We start from the raw sequence: 13,961 nt of genomic DNA on the forward strand, positions 1-13,961 counted from the left end.
TATATATATGTACGTCCCTACCTCTACATGTATATATACATGCATATATGGGTACAGGACACCAAAAAAACGTCGAACACAATGAGAAACGAAAACATAAACACAAAACCAAGGAAATGGACATTTTTCTTAAACAACGAAAAAATAGAGTACAGGACATACAATACAAGGAAAATTCCCCTTCTTCAGTCGCCTTTGTTTCATCTACTCCACGTTTCGAAGGTCATATATATATATATATATATATATATATATATATATATAATGTATTATCCCATAACACGCGCGTTTGAAAGAGCTGTAAATAGCGAAAACTCTTAACAAAATACGAAAAGTTCCTTCCAAAAGGTTCTTGTTACTCGTTTTTGTTTTCATAAAGATTTTTATGCATTATTAATAAGTTTTAATTCAATAAAATTTTTCTTCAGATATTGCGACTGTAACAAGCAAAAACTATATCTTTATATATAAAAGTGAAGTTGTGTGTCTGTCTCCTACGATTTAGATTCCTAACTACTCCCACATTTTGCGGTGCAGTGTAACCAAAAGCGGGTATCTTATAGTCGTGATTCATATCGAGCCCTTCTGGGTATTAGCGCGCGTCTACGATGAGTCTACGGTTAAAAAAAAATTTTGCCTCATTTTTTCCCATTTTTAACGCATTTTTTTGCTATTATATAAGGGAAATAACTCTCTAAAAATGTATTATTAAATCTCAGAACGTAAAAAGCTACAGTAACACCCCCCTTTGTGGTTAGCCATATTGAGATGGCTATTATACTTTACATCTCTAAAAATGCTTATATAGTTATTTCCCTTACAAACACGAGCAACGCCGGGCGATACTGCTAGTATATATATATAGACGTGTGTGCGAGCGTGCGTATGTGTACATGAATGAGTGGACAAGCGAAAGAAAAGGGCGGGTAACACATTTTGTAGGAGTTACATGTATTGTTTGAAACAGTCTGATTCGACTCCATGCAATTTAAAGTGTCGCGGGCCGAATCAATCTGTTCTAAATAAAACACACACACACACACACACAACTTTGCATACATTCAAAATGCTTTGGTTACACAAGCAAATGATGATTTCTTCTCTTGGTATATCTACTTAAAAATATAAAGATATTCTTATTTCTTTATTGCCCACAAAGGGCCAAACATAGAGAGGACAGACAATGACAAACAAACGGATTAAGTCGATTACATTTGACCCCAGTGCGGGATCTTTTCGGTTTGAACGGCAGTTTTTTACATAATTGCTACGTAACTAAAAAATTTAAAACTTAGTATACTGGTAGAATCTTTTTCTCTTGGCTTTATTGAGAAAATTCTATAGTTTGTAAGATATTTGTTGTTTTTTTTTCTTCAATTTCTGCAATTTCAACCAATCACTGATGTGTATTGAGGTAAAAAAACATTCTGTGCTGTATGAATATGTCCCTCGTTTAAGAAATAGATTGGGTTTATTTACATTTGTGAAGAAAAAAAAGATACCCTTCCCCCCACCCCTAACCCTAACCCTAAAACATTGAAATGCAATAGATCGATACTAGGGTCATAATTATGGGTGACAATTTCACATGACACCGCTAGAAAAAAACTGCCGTTCAAACTGAAAAGATCCCCAGTGCGTAACTGGTACTTAATTTATCGACCCCGAAAGGATGAAAGTAAAATCGACCATGGCGGAATTTGAAAATATAAAGATATTCTGTTGATATTTATCACTTTTGAGGTAGCGATTTTGCAGAATCATTAGCGAGCCGGTAAAATGTTTAGCGGCATTTCGTGTACCTTTATGCCCTCAGTCCAAATTTCGCCGAGCTCCACTTTGCTCTTTTATCCTTTCGGAGTCGATAAAACAAGTACCAGCTGAACATTGGGGTCGATGTAATCGACTTAGCAGAAATTGCCGGCTTTGTACCAAAATTTGGAATCAATATTTATTGCAGTGCGTCTCATAATGTTTGTGACACGTTTAATTTATTTTTGCTGTTTCATAAACTTTCTTTAATAAATGCGCTTGTTCGAGTCCTGGTTACTTGCGTTTAAAATGCGTCTTGTCCTTATGAGACACCCAGTGTGTGTGTGTGTGTGTGTGGTGTGTATGTGTTTGTGTGGGTGTGTTAGTGTATATGCGTCTTCTTCCTTCCTCCCTTCCTTCCTTCCTTCCTTCCTTCCTTCCTTCCTTCCTTCCTTCCTTCCTTCCTTTCTTTCTTTCTTTCTTTCTTTCTTTCTTTCTTTCTTTCTTTATGTTCTCTTATTCTTTTACATGTTTCAATCATTTGACTGCGGTCGTGCTGGAACACTGCTTTAAAAGGTTTCAGTCGAAGGAATCAATCTCAGGACTTATTCTTTGTAAACCTGGTTCTTATTCTATCAGTATCTTTTGTCGAACCGCTAGTTTACGGGGATATAAGCACACCAACATCGGTTGTCAAGCGGTGGGGGTGATGCAAACAGACACACGTACATGAATATATAAGCATATGTATATATATACGACGGTCTTCTTTCAGTTTCCATCTACCAAATTCACTTACAAAGCTTTGATCGTCCTGAGGCTATAGTAGAAGACATCTGTGGGACTGAACCCGGAACTGAACCTGGACTGAACCCGGAACCATGTGGTTGGGAAGCAAGCTTCTTACCACACAGAAAATTTGGTCACGAACACGAAGCAAATATTATTGTCGTGAATGAAAATGAAGTTGAGTGAGGTAAACTTAGATAAACTTAGTTATGTTTCGACCAAAGATTGGTCCAGGCCATGTCTAACTTAATAGCACCACCTGATAGGATTATTCGAATCCTGTTTAAGTCAAGTTTTGTTTAAGTAGTGAGTTCTTGTTGGGTGAGTTGTATCAAGTTTTGTTCAAGTAGTGAGTTCTTGTTGGGTGAGTTGTATCCAATTATGGGTGGCTTATCTGGTATTCTTTGAAGGAATCTATCCAGACTCCGTTTAAGGTTGATGGGATCCTTTAGACGGCAAGAGAGAAAAAAATACTCTAAAATGTTGAGCAATCCCTTGAGTGTAAACCAAGTCACTAGCGTATCAGAAGGATAATTAATTGTTTTTCATGAATCAGACGTATCTTTGCGAGAAACAGAATCTACTAAACTTGAAATATGGAAGAAAGAAACAGAAGAAAAAAAACTTGAGAAGCACACACAGCACGTTCTATGCCAGGTATGATTCAATATAATTATGTAAATTTTGTGAGTTAAAAACATTAATAAATAAAATTTTATCGCTTGTCCTGCAGACAAAAATAGTTATACTGGATCTTTTCGGTTTGAACACAGTTTTTTCTAGCGGTTTCATGAAATTGTCACCCATAATTATGACCCTAGTATCGATCTATTGCATTTCGATCTGTTTTAGGGGTAGGGGTGGGGGGAAGGGTATCTTTTTTTTCATCAGAAATGTAAATAAACCCAATCTGTTTCTTAAACGAGGGACATATTCATACGGCACAGAATGTTTTCACCTCAATAGACGTCAGTGATTGGTTGAAATTGCAGAAATTGAAGAAAAAAACCAACAAATATCTTGCAAACTATAGAATTTTCTCAATAATGTCAAGAGAAAAAGATGTTTTATAACCACATTCTACCAGTATAGGAAGTTTAAAAGTGTTTAGTTACGTGGAAATTATTTTAAAAAAACTGCCGTTCAAACCGAAAAGATCCCTTATCTGCATTATCTGGATCATAAATGAGTGTAAACCAAGTCACTAGTGTATCAGAAGGATAATTAATTGTTTTTCGTGAATCAGACGTATCTTTGCGAGAAACAGAATCTACTAAACTTGAAATATTGAAGAACGAAAAAGAAACCCTTGAAAAGCACACACAGCACGTTCTATGCCAGGTGTGATTCAATATAATTACGTAAATTTTGAGAGTTAAAAACATTAATAAATAAAATTTTATAGCATGTCCTGCAGACAGAAGTAGTTATATTAAGCTCGAAATGTTTTTAAAATAGTAAAGGACCGTTTGTTCTAAAAAAAAAAATTAAAAAAACGATCAATGAAATATTAAAAAAATGTCGGCTTAAAAGAAGGTTCGGAAATGGATGTTTAGAAGTTTGACGGTCATAACTTGTTCTCTAGAGAAGAAAGAGCGTTGTGCCTTTGTTGTTCACAATTTTCACGAAATACTAATATATTTTCTTTGGAATAAGATAATGAATTTATGATGTTGAAAATGCCAGTTCTGTGCAGTTTCTTTTAAATTTTTGCCTTTCTACTTTGTTCCTTAGTTGCAGAATTGGCACATTACTAAAGCGTTTTAAAACGTTAGCCAACTCTTGTTCATTTGGAATTTTCACTCTCTTTATATTTGGCATTGAGCAATACATTTTCTTTAGCTTTATTTGAAGTAAATTTTATCAATACTATAAATTTATTATTTTAAAAAAGAAAAATAACCAATTACCTTTCCGCTTTGTCTGTGCATATGCACGCATGTATGTATGTATGTATGTATGTATGTATGTATGTATGTATGTATGTATGTATGTATGTATGTATGTATGTATGCATGCATGCATGTATGTATGTATGTATGTATGTATGTATGTATGTATGTATGTATGTATGTATGTATGCATGTATGTATGTATGTATGTATGTATGTATGTATGTATGCATGCATGTATGTATGTATGTATGTATGTATGTATGTATGTATGTATGTATGTATGCATGTATGTATGTCATTATTCAGTTTTATTTCAATATTTCTTGCCGACAGAGAAAGAGCCGTTTTCTAACCTAGATCCAAGGCTCCTTCATTGGAATTTCAACATCAACAGGGTGGATGGGTGAGTATGTATGTATGTATGATGTATGTATGTATGTATGTATGTATGTATGTATGTATGTATGTATGTATGTATGTGTGCAGATTTGTATGCTTTGTTTTATGTATGTCTTCTCATGCATATACTTGCATATCGAGACATGCTCATATATACTTAAATGATAAACTTCTTGAAAGTTTTACAGATTTTTACAGTTCCAGTGATGGCTTGACTCTGTAATCTTCTAATCAGCTTTCTCCATTCTGGTTTTGAGAAGTCTAATTTCTCAAGATTGGTATTTAGGCAGTGTATTACATATCCCAGTGCCCGAATAATTTAATTATCTCCCCGTCATTCAACCTCTCTTTATTATCGCCTCCCTTTCATTTAACCTCTTTTTTCCAGTCATTCGCCATGTTGGCCCATTGAACTCAACACGCCCCCCCCCCATTCTTTCTCTATTTATTTCCTCTTATTCCTTTCTTTGGAAGAGCATAGGCTCGAAACATAAAAGACTTTTTCATTTTTCCCCGACCGTTAAACTAATACACTTACTTGTAGTTCGTGTTTGTTTTTCTATAAATTTGATGTATGTATGTATGTATGTATGTATGTATGTATGTATGTATGTATGTATGTATGTATGTATGTATGCATGCATGTATGCATGGATGGATGGATGGATGGATGGATGGATGGATGGATGGATGGATGGATGGATGTAAAATTTGTTTCAAGCCTGCAGGATCACGTGGCCGGAACTTACCCGAGTGGCAGAGATGTTTATGTGATTAAAACTTCTCCTCCCCTGAACGGCGCGCTAGTCCGTCGTAGGGTTATCTCACTTTTCAACCGTGTGGCAAAATGCCTTGCTGAAGGACACAACACACCACTCAATCTGGAAATCAAATGCATGAGCTAACGATCGTTAGTTGGACACTCTAACCACTGGACCTCGCGTCTTCATACATACGCGCGCGCACACAACACTTTTCGAATATCCTCACTTTTACTGCCTTTAATTCAAATTGGTCTATTGACTGCGCCTTTATGGTCCAATATCATAATTTGTTGCATGGTTGGATGTCCACGTGCAAAAATTGCTGTTGTTGACCCAAACAAAATACTGTACATTGCTGCTACACGTTGAGAAATTTGTACATTTTTTTTCTATATTTATTTAACAAGTGCTCCCGACTTAGATGTTACTGTCTTGAACGGATCATAAAGCGTGTCATTTTATTCGCAACAGTTGCGCATGAACGGCGCGGGGAGTCTTACTCGGCTAATTTCATATAAGGAACATTGTGACCATTACTGACCGGAATGAAGTGGGGGCAATAATGTAAAAATACTTTCATTAAGAATCGATTTTTACTCAGTCGCATTTTTTGAAAAGGAAACACAAGCGCTCTCATATTGGTGATACAGAGAACTTCCTCAAAAGTATGTTGCTAATTAAAAAATACATTACGATATTCTTTCTTATTGATAGAATGTAGCACACAGTTTATGTGTACAGTGGGATATTTCAAATTTTAGTTTCTCTGAAACAATTCAGAGCCATCGCTTTTTCTAGTTGAATTTTGGGACCGTAAAAGTGTGGACACCCCGATTTTCCAAAATACAAAATGAAGAAAAATCATTTCCATATAAATTTTGAAAATTAAAAAATTGTCTATTGATGACCAGGTAGTTTTTGTAAAATAGTAGAGGGTATCATACACAACCATTATTAACTGTGGTTAGGGTGTCAGCATCATGATCGTAAGATTGTGGTTTCGATTCTTGGACCGGGCGACGCGTTGTGTTCTTGAGCAAAACACTTCATTTCACGTTGCTCTAGTCCACTCAGCTGGCAAAAATGAGTAACGCTGCGATGGACTGGCGTCCCGTCCAGCTGGGGAACACATACGCCATAGAAACCAGGGAAACCGGGCTCATGAGCCTGGCTAGGCTTTAAATGGGCGCATTCTATTCTTCATTATTAACTATACACAGCTGTTCTAACTATGTTAGAAAGTTGCTGCTAATGGTTAAACTTAAACCAGCTGCAGTATTCGAAGGAGGAAAAAAAAAACCTAGTTTATTTATCTATGGATGTTATTGAAGACATTAATATTTCGAAATATGTACCAATTATTTATTGTTTAGAACTAAACTGCTTGTAACCTACATGCGATCCATTCGTTAAGAACGTATGCCTCTTTTTTCACAGAAATAAGAATTCTAAAAGGACTTATGCTATTCATATCCAATCCGATATTGTTGTTGAGACAACGGCAGTAATTTTATTCAGCTGAATACACGTCATTGATTGGTTGAAATTACCGAAATACGACTACTTTAACCCGAAATAACTTTGAAAATATAAACTTTTCTTAACAACACTAAGAGTAAAAGATGTTTTATATGACACACTCTACCAGTGTCCGAAGTTTGAAAGTGTTTAGTAAAAAAAAAATTAATTTCTCGACCTGCCGTTCAAAAGGAAAAGATCCTTAGCTTGTGAAAATTCTTAGCAGCATTTCGTCCGTCGTTATGTTCTGAGTTCAAATTCCGCCGAGGTCGACTTTGCCTTTCATCCTTTCAGAGTCGATGAAAAGAATACCAGTTGAGTGCTGAAGTTGATGTCATCACCTTCGAAATCGTTGGCCTTGTGCCAAAATGTAAAAATCATTGCTATTATTAGTGGCTGTTACTTTAGATAGAGCGATAATTCTTTTTAATTAAATTAAAGGAAAAAGTTCACTGCTCGTGAATATGAAGGTTTTTTTTATTTTTTAAGTAAATTATTATTATTATTAATATTATTACTATTATTATTATTATTATTATTATTATTATTATTATTATTATTATTATTATTATTATTATAAATACATTGACGTGAGGTTGATACCACTATCTTTAATTTGCGGTGTAATTGACTTGAAAAAAAAAAGCGAAAAGGAGAAACGGACAGCTTGTCCATTTTTAAATGTTTATTTCAATTTTTTAAAAGCTTTCTCGTCTGTTGGTGTTCAGTAATTTCTCTGTTTTAATTAGCGATGGGACAAATTTTTACTCTAGCTATAGCAGAAGCAGTGTCCGTCTATTGTAATATTTTATTTAATCTTATTAACAGCTCTTCACAGTAGAAAATGGAACACTAATAATGGGAGACTGTATGACAAAGATTGGCTAAGTCAGTTCCAGTGGCTTTATCTAAAAGAATGCAAGTGTTGTAACCGTACTAGCAAGCATGTGTAATAGTGGCGGTTGTGGTGGTATGATGGATTGCCGTCGTTTCAACGATAAGGGTTCACAGTTCTCCGATCGAACTGAATAATCTGTTAACGTACACGCTGTACGTAATTCTCCAACTGAAAAGCGTGGCACAATGTGTGTGAAAAGGCTTATACTGTTTATATTATGAGTAGAATCCACCCGGCATGCTTTTTTTTTACCGTTTTCATCAACCTAATTTCATTCACAACGTGTGGGTAGAAAGAAAATGACTTAATAACAAATGCTCAAGATGTGCAGCGTTGGATTAACCATTAAGCAGAATAAACAAGCGTTTAGAGCATCAAGGGAAGAAGAGAACGACAAAAATGAGAAATAGTATACGGCACAAAAGAAATCATTTTGAACTTGTTAAAATAATATTCGAGATACCTCATCCCTACTAAGTATAGAAGATGTGTAACGTAAGATTAATTTTGAAGATCTGATCAAAGACTTTGCAATTAAAAAAAAAGTAAGAGAAAGTTTTTCAAATATAAATAAAATGTAATTATACAAAAATAAATATTTCACATCTTACTGTTAGTTTTGTTTCATATTTTAAAATAGATTATATTACGTTTATTTCGTTTTTGCATTTGGTTTGCAAGATTCTTTAAGTGAATTCGTACGTTAAAGCATATTTTATTGTGTTTGAGAAGAATCGTTCTCTTTTAGTGCCTTATTACTTAACACACTCAAAAATTTTAGAAAAAATAAGTAAAAAATATAGGCGCAGGAGTGGCTGTGTGGTAAGTAGCTTGCTAACCAACCACATGGTTGCGGGTTCAGTCCCACTGCGTGGCATCTTGGGCAAGTGTCTTCTGCTATAGCCCCGGGCCGACCAATGCCTTGTGAGTGGATTTGGTAGACGGAAACTGAAAGAAGCCTGTCGTATATATGTATATATATGTGTGTGTGTGTGTGTTTGTGTGTCTGTGTTTGTCCCCCTAGCATTGCTTGACAACCGATGCTGGTGTGTTTACGTCCCCGTAACTTAGCGGTTCGGCAAAAGAGACCGATAGAATAAGTACTGGGCTTACAAAGAATAAGTCCCGGGGTCGATTTGATCGACTAAAGGCGGTGCTCCAGCATGGCCGCAGTCAAATGACTGAAACAAGTAAAAGAGTAAAAAGAGTAAATGAGTGGAAATCGAACCGGTGAGTGTATTGAGTAATAAGACACTAAAAAAAGAACTATTTTCCCCAGACAGAATAAAATATTTTATGTTTAGTTATTGTTTATATTACCTATATATGGGGACACCAAAATCTTTTAAGGGCTTAGAGCCTCTATGGGTCTTAATCCGGCCCCGAAGATGCCGCGTAGTGAGATCGAAATCGAGACCTTGATGTTGCAATGCAAACATCTTAACCATTCGGCCAGAGTGTTCCGAAAATAAACATGAAAAAAAAATCCGTTGTAAGTGATCATGAGAAATCTATAAAACATAGAATAACTGCTAATAGTTGTACAAAAAGAAATATTAGATTTCTTTTTCAAACTTGTTGACAAAGGCTAGTACTGAAAATACGAAAATGTAAATATTTGAAATTTACTGTAGAGTACAAACGGCATGTCGCTGAAGTCAGTAGCATTCAATTGACGGATCACCAAATTGTTCCAATAACAATTTAATAAAGGAAGTGAACTTGAAAAGGTTAAAGTCACATCAAACAAAATTCATGGATCAAATTAATTATGTTATTGCTCAAGCTTTGAGTGTGGAGCTCGTCGATGACTTAGAAATGACAAACATACGCTTTATCAATTGACGAACCAATTAGTATAAGCGTCATAAAAAGTGATGCCTTTATGAGTGAATATTTTTTTCCTACAAAAAACGAAGAATTCAAAACAATTTATTTAGGCTGAACAACTTAACGAAATTTTTTTATAATGAAACTCTTTTACTCTTTTACTTGTTTCAGTCATGTGACTGTGGCCATGCTGGAGCACCGCCTTATAGTCGAGCAAATAGACCCCAGGACTTATTTTTTGTAAGCCTAGTACTTATTCTATCGGTCACTTTTGCCGAACCGCTAAGTTACGGGGACGTTGGGAGGACAAACACAGACACATAAACATATACACACGCATACATATATACATATATACGACAGGCTTCTTTCAGTTTCCGTCTACCAAATCCACTCACAAGGCTTTGGTCGGCCCGAGGATATAGTAGAAGACACTTGCCCAAGGTGTCACGCAGTGGGACTGAACCCGGAACGATGTGGTTGGTAAGCAACCTACTTACCACACAGCCACTCCTGCGTTAAAGTTTTTAATAACAAACAACTTGTTGCAAATAATTACGTTGGATAAGAAGTAGATGGAGTAAATGCTGTTGATGTGCAGAATGCTTTAGTATTTTCGAAATTTGAAGAAATATGAGCCCCAAATATATGGCTGGGATTCGCTTTATGAAACCAAAAGGAAAATTTGTTTTGAGTTTGCGTCCGTCATCGAGACGACTACAAGAAAATTTAATACATGCTACAAAATTAGCCCGCCCCATGCATGACTCGTAGGTCGATCGAAGGGAAATAAGTGTATACTAATGATCCAACGGCAACGGATGGATCACGTGGTCTGTATTATGTCAATTGCTGAATTACATGTTGCATACTCTTAGTATTGAACTTCGGGGCACAACTAATAAATTTTATCATAATTTCACTTGCCATTTTATCTTGAATTTCGAGTCTATAAATGTAGCCTTTGAATTATCCTTCGTTTGGGGTAGAGAGAACGTGGTGTAACGTGATCCAAGCAACGGAAAATTTAAAAGTCCGATTCAACTGTTGTTGAGATGGGATCCTATTCTACCAGAGTAAGTGCCAAGAGTCTGGGAATCTGGGACCCCCTTCGGTCACGACACTGACCATGGGATTGCACCTAGAAAGTTACCCTCCTAGTCACAAGTCTGGGCAAGGTGGTTGGTTTATGGAAGACCAGCAGTCGCCCATGCATACCGGCCTCCCCTCTCCACGCCACCAGTGTTATCCAAGGGAAAGGCAAAGGCCGATACAGCTTGGCACCCGTGACGTCGCAACTCATTTCTACAGCTGAGTGAACTGGAGCAACGTGAAATAAAGTGTCTTGCTCAAGAACACAACACGCAGCCTGGTCCGGGATTCGAGCTCACAACCTCACGATCGTAAACTCGACGCTCTAACCACTGAGCCATGCGCCTTCACATGCCAAGAGTAGAAGATACTATAAAAGGAGTGAACATCTTCAGTTTCACTATCTCCCAAGTAACAGATTGAGTTTATCTCAATTTTCTAATCTAGTGAAAGTGATCTCAAAAATATTTCGCCATTATCGTGAATGAAATTCCAAACATCTCCCACTTTGAGCAGATAATATATAAGTCCGAGGTATGTTAATTTAAATGACGGTAGGTACAAAAAAGATTTCTGAAGTTTGCAGATTGCATCAGTAAATCGAAGAGATTATTCAGTTTATCATGGGTGCCTTCGAAGAACGTGCCTTTCCTCTCAGTGACTGAAAGGCGCACGCTTATAACAACGATGCAAACATGGCAGAAAAGTGGGATCTTTACCTTTTGACGGTCAGATTTTAAAAATAATTTTTTGTAACTAAACACTCTTAAACTTCGGACACTGGTAGAATGTGTCATATAAAATATCTTTTACTCTTAGCACTTTTGAGAAAAACTTATATTTACGAAGTTATTTCACGTTAAAGTTGTCGTATTTCGGTAATTTCAACCAATCAATGACGTGTATTCAGCTGAATAAAATTTCTGCTGTTGTTTGTCAACAAGAACTTCCGGTGGTGTATATTTCGTTTGTCACTGCTATTTATGACAACCCTAACCCTAACCTTAAAACATTAACCCTAACACCCTAACCCTAAAACCCTAACCCTAAAACCTTAAAGCTAAAACCAGCACAAACGCACGAACGATGTCATGAATAACAGTGACAAACGAAATATACACCGCCGATAGTTGTTGTTGACAAACAACGGCAGTAATTTTATTCAGCTGAATACACGTCATTGATTGACTGAAATTATGTTTGAGAATATTATTAACTATTGTAGTTACGGCAACCGCAGCGGGGAAATAAGATCTTTTAGCAGATTCAAAAATCTCAAAAATTGTTGAAGTCCATTATGTCTAAAACTCGGTTTGTTGATTTTAGCAAGGTAGAGAGAATTGACTCAAATATTGCCAGGGAAATTGGTTTTGGCAGTATTATTAGAAGTGTTGCAGAGACAGGAAGCTCATTTAATTAGCTGATTAGGCTTATCGTCGTTTTGTATAGAGTATATAGCTATCAGTATTTAAGAAAGTTTATCAGTGATCATATCAAGGTAGCCTGAGATTAGCCACGATGTCGAATTATACTTTCATTATAGAGCGAGCAAAAGCTCATATTTAATCGGGTTTTATGTCCTGTATTTCTCTCTTCCATCCTCTCTCTTTCTCTCTCTCAGATTTATATAAAAAGTTGGCAATCTACTCAGATTCGCCTTGAGTTGAGTTGTCAATTGGTGAAACTCTGAGTAAACTGTCAAACTTATGACCTAATTAACATATCTAACCACTATATCAAATAGAGTGTTTGAACTACGTAAAATATACAAGGCGCGGGCGTGACTGTGTGGTAAGCAGCTTGCTTACCAGCCACATGGTTCCGGGTTCAGTACCACTGCGTGGTACCTTGGACAAGTATCTTCTACTATAGCCTCGGGCCGACCAAAGCCTTGTGAGTAGATTTAGTAGACAGACACTGAAAGAAGCCCGTCGAATGTGTGTGTGTGTGTGTGTGTGTGTGTGTGTGTGTGTGTGTGTGTGTGTGTGTGTGTGTGTGTGTGTGTGCGTGCGTGCGCATGTGTGTGTGCAGGAGGGAGTTCTGGAAGTCATCCATAGGCCCAGGCCTGAAAGTTCTCCGAAGCAGACCGGTTAGTTGATTCTCGTCGACGGCTAGAGTTTCTCCGAGTACGTCGTCGCACTTCCCCTCCACTAACCCTCTATAGAACACTAGAGTGTAACTACCACCGGCCCCATTGCCCCGGCTGGTGGAGGGCTGTGAGCGCTTGACGGGTCTTGAGGTGCCAAGCGCTCCTCCTCGGTCTACGCCTAATCCAGGTTTGCAGCCCAGTCAAAAAGACTAGCTGTGGAAAAGTGAGTCTTACAAACGGCGACCACGCCTGCTCACCGTCAAGGAAACGCTGAAGATGCCGTAGCCTGAGCGCATGTCTGCGCTTCAGTAACAACAGCATTCCCAGCCCTCCATTCAGCGGCTGTTGACAGCAGATGGACACTTGACAGGTGGAATGCGCCTCTTCCACAGAAAGCGGAAGATTAAGCGTACCAGCTTGGTCAACCAGCAAACGCGGTAAGGAACGACGGTCAAGTGGTAATAGATGGCAGAATCGATGTACGCATTCACCACCTCCGCTCGACCTTTGAGGGACAGCTTCCTCTCGACCCATTTCTGGGTGAGATTGACTACCCTGCTCGTCACTTCGTCCCAGTTTTTCTCCACCTGGAGGTCTGGACCGAACCAGACCCCGAGCAATTTAACCGGGGCCTCTGTCCAGCGCCCCACAACGCTGTTGGACGGCATGGACTTGCCGACTTGCCGAGCTGCAAGCCCACTGAATTTTCAGCGTTGATTTTTGTTCCTACCACGTCCACTACCCAACCTCTTTTATGGTAGCTACTAAACAGAAGACTACCGCCTGCCCTGCCTTGTTAAAGGTTGGTGATGGGGCGATCCTCACGACTGAATCGACCGATAGTCGGATTCAAATTTTGGTACAAGGCCAGCAATGTTTCAGAGGAGAGTAAGTTAATTACATCCCTCTCAGTGCCCAAATGATGCTACCTGCTC

Source organism: Octopus sinensis, linkage group LG1 (assembly GCF_006345805.1).
Source record: "Octopus sinensis linkage group LG1, ASM634580v1, whole genome shotgun sequence".
NCBI classification, from domain to species: Eukaryota; Metazoa; Mollusca; class Cephalopoda; order Octopoda; family Octopodidae; genus Octopus; species Octopus sinensis.